Source organism: Petaurus breviceps, unplaced genomic scaffold (assembly GCF_028583685.1).
Source record: "Petaurus breviceps papuanus isolate PSGF00001 unplaced genomic scaffold, PetGlider_PUasm1.0 90903, whole genome shotgun sequence".
Classification (NCBI taxonomy): domain Eukaryota; kingdom Metazoa; phylum Chordata; class Mammalia; order Diprotodontia; family Petauridae; genus Petaurus; species Petaurus breviceps.
Window position 1 is genome coordinate 1,147,287 of NW_027187376.1, and position 10,976 is coordinate 1,158,262.

Consider the following 10,976-nt stretch of genomic DNA (forward strand, 5'->3'; position numbering starts at 1 on the left):
TTTCTCAAGATGAGTACTGTGGATCTCAGGTCCAGATGTGGGCCTGGGGGTGATATGTACATTGGTGAAATGCTAGATTTAGGGCACATTTTTTACAGGGCCATGATTGTCCTTGGAACCCCAAAGATGAAAATAAAAGGATCCTCTGAAATGCAAATTTTGTAAATAAACAAAGGATAGAGAAAGAGAGAGACAAAGAAAGAGAGAGAGACAGAGGCAGATAGAGACAGATAAAGACAGAAACAGAGACAGAGACAGGGAGGATGGGGGAGAGAAACACAGAAAATGGAGAGAGAGAGAGAGAGAGAGAGAGAGACTGGGGATGACTCTTCAGCCCAAGAGAACAGTGTTCCTGAGTAGTATCACTTACTGTTGGAGTCCCTGGAGCTTTCTCCACGCTCTGCTCATTCACGGTACACTGCGTGCTGGGTCTGTGTATCCTGGACCGCCTGTGCTTGGAAAGCTTTCAGAAGACAGGGTGGGATTTCCAGATCCCTGGGATTTGAATGACTCTTTCGATCCTAGCAGAATTTACCCATCAGCACAGATTTGGGTTACACACACCATGCTAATTGGCTTCCATGCAGCCAACATGGCTTGGCTAGAAATAAATTACAATCCAAAGACCACAAAATATATACTCTTCCCACCCTTGTCTAGGGCTGGGGCACCCGATAGATTGTCTCAGTCTTAGTTTCCAAAGGGTTGATGGCAGAGTTGGCTTAGAGAAAAAGGTCCTTCAGTTCTCTGACTTAGTTGAACTGGTAGGGACAACGTAACTTGTACATTAACTCAGAGATCCTTTAATTTCTCTTTTTTCCTCCCTTGTTTATTCCCCCCTTCTCCAGTTGTTCTGAACTATGATTGTTATCCTTTCTAATTGGATGTGTATGGCTGGGCTAGGAAACAGGGTATGATCAGAGAAACCAGGAGTACAAACAGATGATCATCTCTTGGCTTTCCATCCTTATATTGGTTGCCCCTCTACGATGGACTGGAGAACATTACCATTCTGATCCCACCCTCACAATATCCTCCTTAGAGAAGAGGAAACTAAGGTATGGAAGAATTTATGACTCCCCCACCCTCCCTTCTAGGGAAGGATCTTAACTTGGCGTCTGTGAACACACACATAAAATATAACAAAAAAATAAAATATATTTTATATATTTCATGTATTATTCTATATGTATTACATATATATTGTATATATAATATATATGTGTTATATATATATATATAGATATGTGTACACACATATGTGTATATATAAAGGGTCTGTGATTAAAAAAAAGACTGAGATTAAGAATTCCTGCTCTAAGATCACTCATTGAGTAAATTTATGGGTAGAATTTTCAAATCTGTTGCTGAGTTCAATCTTGGAGCATGATTACTGAATAATAGGGAAACCCAAAGTGGTTTTATGATTTAAGGAAGCTTAGCTGAGATAGTCTAGGTTTCATTCTGAGAACCTGAGTCTTTCCCTTGAGACTCTAACCAGGGTTATCTAATCATTGGATTAAGGAGCTAGGAGACTAATTCTGCTTCTCAGAGCTCTGCTTCATTTAATCTATACATTTCCAGGCAAGTCACCTGATCTATGCCTCATTTCCCTCACTTGTAAAGGGAGGGAGTGGAACTAGATGGTCCTTATGCTTCTTGCCAGTGCCTAGCTTGGTGCCTTGCAGGTACTATAGATTTCATAATTATTTATTGAATTGAACTGAATTCCTGCTTGAGCATTCCATAGGAATCATGGAGGCTCCCAGCTCTCACTGTCTGTCTTACAGCCATCTCCCAAAGTGCCCTCATTCCAGCAGTAGTTCCTTCCTCACACATGGATTTACTGTGCTGCTCTGAATTCTCCCAGCAGCTCATTTCCTCTGCTCATGATTACAGGGACGGGAATCATTTGCCTGTTTTTTCGAAGTGAAGTCTTCACTTCCGAGATTTTATGTAAGGGGGTTAACCCTGGGGCCAACAGCCACAGCATTGTCTGGTTGAACTTTATTAGCCTGCTGTGTGGTTCTCAGATCTTCTCATGGGAGTGTGGAGGCAGGGGTGGGGGACCATGACAGTTTAAGCAGAAAATCATAAACCTTCAGAATCGGTAGGGACCTCAGAGATCATTTAGCACAATTCCTTCCCTTTTCTTGAGGTAGAAATGGAGCCTCAGAGAGAAGGGGCTTGAGTCCAGTCACTCATCAGGATCATAGCCAAACAGAGGAGCTGAAACCCAAGTCTTACCTATGGAGAACAGGGTTGGTTACAGCTCTTTTAGAGACTGGGATAACCTAGAAGATGATTGAACTGTGAAGGGGAACTGTGTGGATGGGAAAAGACAATGGAAAGTCCACTAGCTCATTCTTTCCCCAGTTTATTTGGCTAGATCTGAGAAAGATCAGGATGAAATGCTAGATGAAAGGGAGTAGGGAGCACTGTTAACCCTTTTTCTCATGAGTGTAATGTTAATGAGAGTTGAAGATTTTCCCTGTTCATTAATAGGCCTCACATGGAGCCCAACAAGAGAAACTTGATTAGGGGAGGCTTGTTTTTCAGTAAGACCCACACATTTTGTTGCTTTGTAATTAGGCAGTGGGTCATGAGGGCTGTGATGCCCTCTGGCTCTGAAGAAGGGTATATATACTCTGAGGTGAGGTTTTGCTTTGGGGCTCACTCACTGGAAGAATGTTCATGTTATTTGGCCAAACAAGAATCTGGGTAACAGTTGAGGAAACCCTGGCTGTGAAAACCCAGATGTTAATGCTTCACTCTCTGGTAACTATATGTATAGCTTTGGTCAGACAGCTAGAAGCCCTGTCTGTTGACTTGTGTTATTTTCTCTGCATTTTTTTCTGCTGGTAATCTCTATTTATAGTTTCTCTGAAGACCCCTTTAAAGTTGCTTTTCTTTAGAAAAGCAGACCAAAGAACCAGTGCTAGCAGCCACCTGGGTATGCTACATAGGTGCTTGTTGCTACAATGAGATCAGAGGGGAGGCTTTGCCGCAATTGATTCTTTGTGATTGTTGCTTCCTAAGTTGGTTCCTTCAGAAGATGTTCATTCCCTTGGTTGGAGGATCTATGATGGAGCCTATCACTAGAAAATAAAGATGCCTGTCTGTGGAGAGAAGAGGGCTTTTGGGATGTATGTCCCAAAATATTACTGTGCTAGACAGATAAGCAATTAGGAAGAAATAGTCAGTGGGACAACTTGAGAGAGAAAGATATTTAAAGTCTGGCACGACACCTCTCCAGTCCCCAGCCCCGTAACTGAAAGAAGTCAAGGCTTAGCTCCCCAAAAGCTCCCAAAGCAGCAATGATTAGCTGGGATCCATCCTGGGTCTGGCCCAATCAACAGGAGGCTTTCTCCAATGGAAGAGTATATAGCTTATCTCCCCTTCCCCTCATCTCTGACACCTCCCATCCATCTATAACATGAAGTTGATTTTGGTTAAATCTCAGACAAAGGGCTTCCTGAAGACCCCAAACCTTCTCCTTGGAGAAGCTATCCCTACCTCTTCTAGATTCTGTTCTAAGCCCTAGGGTGGGCCCAGCACAACTGGAAGGGCATCTAGAGTGACATCTTTGCAGGGATTCAGGAAGATTTTTTTTCTCCCAAGTTTCTAAAGGTTTTTTGCTAAAGAAAAACAAAAGAGAAAGGAGGAAAATAAGGAGAAATAATAACAATAATTCCAACCTTCCTTCTTTAGCACATCCTAGCATTAATTCTGGCTGTGCATGAGTCTTAACTTTCACCCAGTCTGAGAATCAATAACAGTGAAACCCTAGCTCCTTCTTGAGAGGTAACTCTCTTATCACTTTAGCCTTACTCTGTTTGACCAGGGATTTCTATTATTTCTCCCTAGCTCTACCTCCTTCTTCTGGCAGCTAAGCTGCCTGTTTACACTTGACATCACTACCAACATCACCAACCTCATCATCATCATCATCATCATCATCACCACCATCATCATTGTCATTGTCCTTATTGTCATCACCATAGCTAACATTTATATAGTTCTTTAAGGTTTTTAAAATGCTTTACAAAAATTATCTCATTTTATCCTCCCAACATTTCAGGGAGGTAGGTAACATGTATATAATGCAGTACTTTCACTGGGTATAATTGTAATAATAGTTGACTTGGTATTTGTTATTTCAGTTGATTTTCACAATCATCTTCTGAGGTCAGGTCTCTGTTATCCCCAATTTTCATTTAAGAACATGAGGATGAAAGGAATTGGCTCAGGCTCATACAGCTAATCAGTGTCTGAGGCGGAATTCAAACTCAGGGCTTTGCAGTGTTTAGCACATTGAAGAAGGTACTTAAGTGCTTGTTGATTGGTTGGCTTCCAGGTAAGCTCCCATTCCATTACCATACCAGGTAGCTGGTAACTTTCATGGCCATTCACCTTATTAGCCTACTGAGTTCTTTTATTTTTGCCTTTTTTGGAGGGAAATTGGGGTTAAGTGACTTGCCCAAGGTCACATGGCTAGGTTTGTGTGTGTGTGTGTGTGTGGTGTCTGAGGTTGGATTTGTACTCAGGTTCTCCTGACTCCAGGGCCAGTGCTCTATTCACTGTACCACCTAGCCACCCCAACCTACTGAGTTCTGCTCTGTTTTCTTGGAGCCAGGAACTGGGTTGAAGGGTTGGGACTTGGCTGAACTTTGAATTTTTTGTCCCAGGAATATTAGTTACAAGGTAGGGAGCTAAGGAGGAAACAGAAGGGGGAGGGAGAAGGAATGACATCAGCCAGAATTGTGGCCTTTTCCCTTGCAAAAGCATGTTCCCAGTCCTCCCAACATGATCATCTCATGATTGTTGGAGAAACAATAATAAAAAGTAACATCTCAAAACATGAGAATTCTCAGACTAATTCAACATGCTTCCTTTAAAGATAACCAAAATGAGATCTCTCAAAATGTGGCCTGTGCCCATAGCAGGTCAGTAGTAGAACCTGGGATTAGAATCTAGAGTTTGTCTTTGTTTCCCCTCTCTTCTTATATCCTAGTATCCTTTTCACTTCCCTGGCTTGTTTTGGGGATGCCTATAGAGCCCATGTAACTGAGTCTGAATTTCCTGGAGATCTAGACCCTCCTCTTCCACAGACTGCCTCGAAGATTGTTACCATTGCCATGATTTTGACTAACATTCTTCACTTGGGTTCTGATCACTTCACTGGCCAGCAGTCTGGCATGGGACCAGTCTCACTCCTGACCCTGTGAGCTGTCCAGAATCCTAGAAGGAAAGGGGGTCTTTGGCCTCAAAGTATTCCCAGCAGGGTTCTTGGCCCAGGAATGCAGGTTCTCAGTGTTTCGTATAGAGAAGGCGTAGTGAAGCCCTTTGAAGCCTTCCCCCAGAATGTGTCCAGATGTTAGAACAAGAATAAATAATTAAAAGATAAAAGTGAACCGAGATTTGTCCAAAAACTAAATAAGAAAAGGGTTTTCCCTGATGGCTGATGAAGCAGCTGAATAAAATGTCAAAGAGAAACAGGTTTCTTTAAGTGGGAGGGGAAAGGAGGGGGGAGTGAAGAGGTGGAAACTGCTTTTTTTTTTTTTTTAAAAATCATTGGCAAATTTCTCTTTCCCTTTCCTTTGTGTCCTTAACATCTGCAACCTGTCCAGAGCACTTGGGACATGATGTCTTGATTCAGAGAGACACTGTAGAGTGTTGGTAGGCAATGGAACCCATTGAAAACTATTCCCTCTCCATCTTATAGGATGCTGTGAACTACCTTCAGGGCCAAGCAGGAGACAAAAAAGACAATGTCAGATCAACACAAGTGTCAAGGGTCTAAATTTAGTTTGTCAGTCAACAACATCTGTTGAGAATAGGCAGAAATGTAACTGAGAACTCAGAATCTGGGGCAAATTGTTGACTCGTAGGGAAGGAGTGGGTGGTAATGGAAGTATGATAAAAAAATAACTACTCCTTTGCCTTGGGGTAGACTGAAGGCAGAGGTCATGAAAATGAAGGAGATTGAGGAATTGGAACTGGAAGGTCAAGCTGTTTGAAGGGGACAAGAGGGACTGGAGTAGAGATGTCCAGGAAACACTTATTGAATTCACTGAGGAGGTGGGCTGATAACCTGGATGTCTAAAGGTAACAGCTACAAGGAACTGGACAGGATGGATTAAATTGTAAAAGAGGAAAGGTGGCAGCTGAGTGGCAATAGTAGAGAGAGGGTCTGAGAGTGGTGCCAGGGATCAAGGGACAGATTAGCCTCTCCTTGTGTTCCTGGATGTCAGGAGACATGAGTGTGAGTTGTCCGCTTTGGAGAGGATGCCAGGAGATGTGGCATCTTCAGGAGAAAGCTAGGAGAAAAGGATGGTAGGAATGTGAAAAAAGGAGCATGAGGTGAAAGAGAACTTGCTTGTGACAAAGGAGGACTTCTGAGGGAATAGAAAAAAAAGAGAGGGCTAAGGAGGATATGGTCTGGGGATGGCTGGGACTAAGCTGGGTAGGTAGGAGGATAGATGGAAAGGTAGAAGGATAAAAAGGTTTTCCAAGAGGGTAGGAAAGGCAGGGGCCACCCAGGAAGGTACAGTCATGAATGAAGAAGTAGTGATCCATTCTCTTACCCCTGCCCCTGCCCCAGTTTCTCAAACTCTGTCAGAATTTCTGTTCCCCTCCTGGTCTGTCTTTTTTCTACTCCCAGACTCCAGTAGGCAATTAATTAGACTGGTGCTATAGTAAACAGAGGGAGCTGTCCGTTCCCTTCCTTCTTCTCTAATCTCCTCAGCCAGAAAGCCTACTCCTTATAATAGGGTCTACCTCACGCCCTACCTCCTATGGAGTTGTCAGTTGGCAAAGTACTAGAAAGTACAGTTGTATTATTACAGGGGGAATGAAGTGGTGCCTTCTGGGAGAAAATAGTCCTGCCCTCTGGTTGGCATTTAAATCCCCTTACAACCTACTATCTCCTTCTACCTTTCCAGCCTTATGTTTTACTCCCCTCCACCCACTCCATAATCCAGCTATACTGGTCCACCTAAAAGCCTTATAAATGAAGACTCCATTTCCCAGCTGTGCTTTTTTGTTGACTCCCTTCTACTTGGAAAGCTCTCTCCTTACCTCTGCCTCTTAGTTACTTGGTTTCTTTTAAGACATATCTATTCTTACCTGCTGGAGTCCTTTTCTGTGGTCCCACCTCACCTCAGTGCCACCACTCCCTCTGTGAACTTACCTTCTGTGTACTTCCTCTATATCTTATGGGTACATAGTCATTTACATATTGTCCTCTCATTAGAATATAAGTTCTTTGAAGACAAGGACTATTTTTTTGCTTTTCTTATTCCCAGCACTTAGTACAGTGCCTGTAACATTAACAAATGCTTGGTGATGGGGCAGCCAGGTAGCACAGCAAGTAAGAGCACCGGCTCCAGTGTTGAGAAGACCTGGAGATTGAATCCCGGGCTCAGACACTTAGCACCCACCCAGAAACACCTGGCCGTGTAACCTTGAGCAAGTTACTTAACCCCGATTGCTTTAAAAAAAACAAAAAACAAAAAACAAATGCTTGGTGCTTAACAAATGTTTTTAATTGATTGATTGACTTCCTAAGATGTCTTACACCTAAGGAAAACCTCAGCATTCAGAGTCCTATTTATTTGCTTTGTATATATTTGTTTGCGATTTGTCTCCCCTATTAGATTGTAAGCTCCTTGAGGGCAAGAACTCCTTCTCTTCACTTCTCTTTCCTTTCCTCTTTCCTTTCCTCTTTCCTTTCCCCTTCCCTTCCCTCCCCTCCCCTTCCCTTCCCTTCCCTTACCCTTCCCTTCCCTTCTCTTTTCTTTTTTCTTTTCTTTCCTTTCCTTTTTTCCCCTCTCTTTGTATCCCCAGTGTTTGGAATAGTGCCTGATGCATAGTAGGCACTAAATAAATGTTTACTGAATAAATGAATGAATGCTGTGGGGAGTCAGAGCAGAGGAAGTAGCCCACTCAATTTACCCTCTTGCCTTCAAGAAGGTCACAGTTTGGGGTCCTATCACATAGAAAGGAATAAAAGCAAAAAAAGAGTTGAACACACCTTTCTGTGGGTATGTATTCTCACATTCAGTACAAATAACTACAGTTTCTAAAAACAATTCTGGGGAATGATCCAGGAGTTGTTGGAATACTGGGAACAAGATTCCCAGGAATACAAAGGACCATGAACTTTTGGGAGTACTTAAAAGGGAGGAAAGGACATGGGTGTGTGAAGAGCATGTGGGAGGGAGTTTCTTACCGAAATCATGAAGGCAAAGGAGGACAAAACCAGTGCATGGGCAACTGAGCAAAGTAATTTCTCAGTGGCAGACTGACTAGAAGGCAGTGTGGGTACAGTGTGAATAGTCCTAAACATGGAATCTGGAGGCCTGGTTGCTAGTTGTGTGACCTTGGGTAAAGTAATTCACCTTTCTGGGTTATAGTTTCTTCATCTATGGAGTGAGGGGGTTAGAGGAGATGACTCCTAAGGTGTGCCCCTCCCCCCAACCTGCACATCATATATGGAAGTACCCTCCAGAAAGTAAACAATCACCCAGAAATAACTGGGAGCATGAGGCTCTCAAGATGAGGCAGTCTATAAGGAACAGGGGTGGTGGTGGTGGTAACAGTGACTTCAGAAGACAGATATCATCAAGGATTGCCTGAGGAGGAGGGGGAAGGTATTGTGGTTTGGGGGGGAAATGTTTTGTTCCTCGTTTAGAAGCAGGTGGCACAGTTCATAGAATGCTGGGCTCAAAATCAGGAGGTTTCAAAGCAGACTCCAGACATTTACCAGTTTTGAGACCCAGAGTGAGTCTCGTCACCTTTCCTTGACTGAGTTTCCCATCTGTAAAATGGGGATAATAATAATACTTACCTCCAAGGATTGTTGGGAAGATTTGTAAAGGGCTTTGAAAATCTTAAAGCACTATATACATGCTAGCTTTTATTATTGTTCAATGTTGTTAATATCGTCATCATTATTATGTTGTCTAAGGTTGAGGTTGTAATTCAAGTGAAGAGAACATTAGAAATTTTTTGGGGGAATGATATTTCCTTTCTTATTTTCCAGAACCATAACTAAGGCTTTTTGTCCAAGGGTGACAAAATTCAGAGGCTACTGATAATACTTGAACTTCAGTAATAATAGCAGCTAACATACATGTAAATGTATTTGCATATGCATATGTATACGTGTTTATGTATACGTATGTGCCTATGCCTATTCCTATGCATATGTGTATGCATGTGCATGTATATATGTATATGTGTGTATTATATATACACATATACACGTGTATATATATATATATACCTATCTATCTTTAAGGTTTGTAAAACACTTAAAATATTATTTTATTTTATCCTCACAACCTGTTGGGGGGGGAGGGATAGGTGCTATTATGATCCTAATATTATGGATCAGGAAACTTGGGTAGAAAAAGATTTAAGTGACTTTTCTGGGATTATATATCCTGGAAATGTTGAAGGCTAAATTTGAATTCAGGTCTTGATTCTAGGTCCAGTACTTTGGCCATCGAGAACTCAACTGTTTTAGCAAAGCAGAAATAATTGAGCTTGGCACTTAGTTGCCAAGAATATTTACTTAAAATAGAAGTGTACAGATAACGTGTTGGTACCCTAGGTAAGCACCTCCTCAGCTCATCCATATTCTGCTCTCTCCACTGGTGGCATCCTATCCTGTAATAATTTCATACTTTAGTGTCCCAGAGTCTCTGTCTGTCTGTGAAGGCAAGGGTCCCTGTTTTCAAGGTCTTTGGATAGGGTCCTGGGGTCTCTCCTCTTTCTTTAGGGTCTTCTGTACCAAAGTCCAACAAACCTGAGTTTGTTCTTCTCTCTCTGTCTCTGTTTTTGTTTCTGCTTATCTCTGTCTCTATCAGTCTCTCTGTCTTTTTTTTTCTGTCTCTGTCTTTGTCTCTGCCTGCCTCTGTCTTTCTGTCTCTGTCCCTCTCTTTCTTTTTCTCTATCCCTATGTCCCACTAAAATAACTTGCTATACATTTGTTTTATGGTCCTTTAATCCTCAGGGTACTAAAATGACTGTTTATAGACGTTATTTTCTTTCCTGTTCCAAACCTTTGTGGAAATAAATTCAGAGCAATAAGTTGACTCATTACCCTTCAGAAAAGGGGACAGAGAGAAGACCTGGTACAATGGTATTCACTCTGCAGAAGGTGCAGACTTAGGGTAACTGGAGGTTGGTGGTGGGGATGATACAGGTAAGAGGCTAGCAAGAACTTCTAAACAGAGTCCCTGGTTTGTGTGGCTTGGGACATTGTGTTCTAAATTTTCTTTTTTTTGGCAACCTTTAGGAACAAGTAAAGCTTGATATGACTGATTGGGTTAGAGGGAACCCTGGCCAGAGACAGGGGGATGGGTGAAATGACCCTCTTTTGTACATCTAAGACTCAGTGATCCTCTAGAGGGGGCCAAAGTGGGCTTACATTTAGGCTCAGAATCTCCAGGCTCAGTACAGTAGGGCTGAGCCCTGGTTCATCTCCCAAAGGGCCAAGGCTTTTAGGCTGAATTAACAAAGATTCTTGTTCCTTAATCTCTGCTTGCAGGTCTCCTAGCGGCCGGAGCCTGGCATGAAAAGGGGGTATTGTCCAGTATGGGAATGGCTTTGCAGCTAATCTCTCCAAGATGCATTTTAATTTGCTCTAATGACTCTGCCTCCCCTCAGATATTTCATTTGTGAGGGGGCTTTGTTAAAGAGATTAGATGGAGAGAACCTGAGCCCAGAAAAGCAGCCTTCCTCCAAGGGTGATGTGCGCTGAGAAGAATGGGCTGGAAAACGCATTAAGATGCAATGACAGTTGATTGGGAGCTGGGGACAGTGGAGAGTAGGAAAGACCATAAGCACAGGGGGAACACTGCCCCCCCCACTCACACACATACATACTCACACCCACACCCACACACTCTCACACACTCACACCCACACCCACTCACACACATACACACTCACACACATACTCACAT

General features: G+C 42.7%; 1 long non-coding RNA gene across 1 annotated transcript in view; it reads right to left on the reverse strand.

The window, feature by feature from the left end:
- The window catches only part of LOC138151559 (uncharacterized), a 31,802-nt gene that overhangs the window by 19,092 nt on the left and 1,734 nt on the right, over nucleotides 1-10,976 (reverse strand). Inside the window, exon 3 of the long non-coding RNA XR_011165858.1 lies at nucleotides 371-521. This is a non-coding gene — a long non-coding RNA (uncharacterized lncRNA). The remainder of the gene's footprint in view (nucleotides 1-370; nucleotides 522-10,976) is intronic.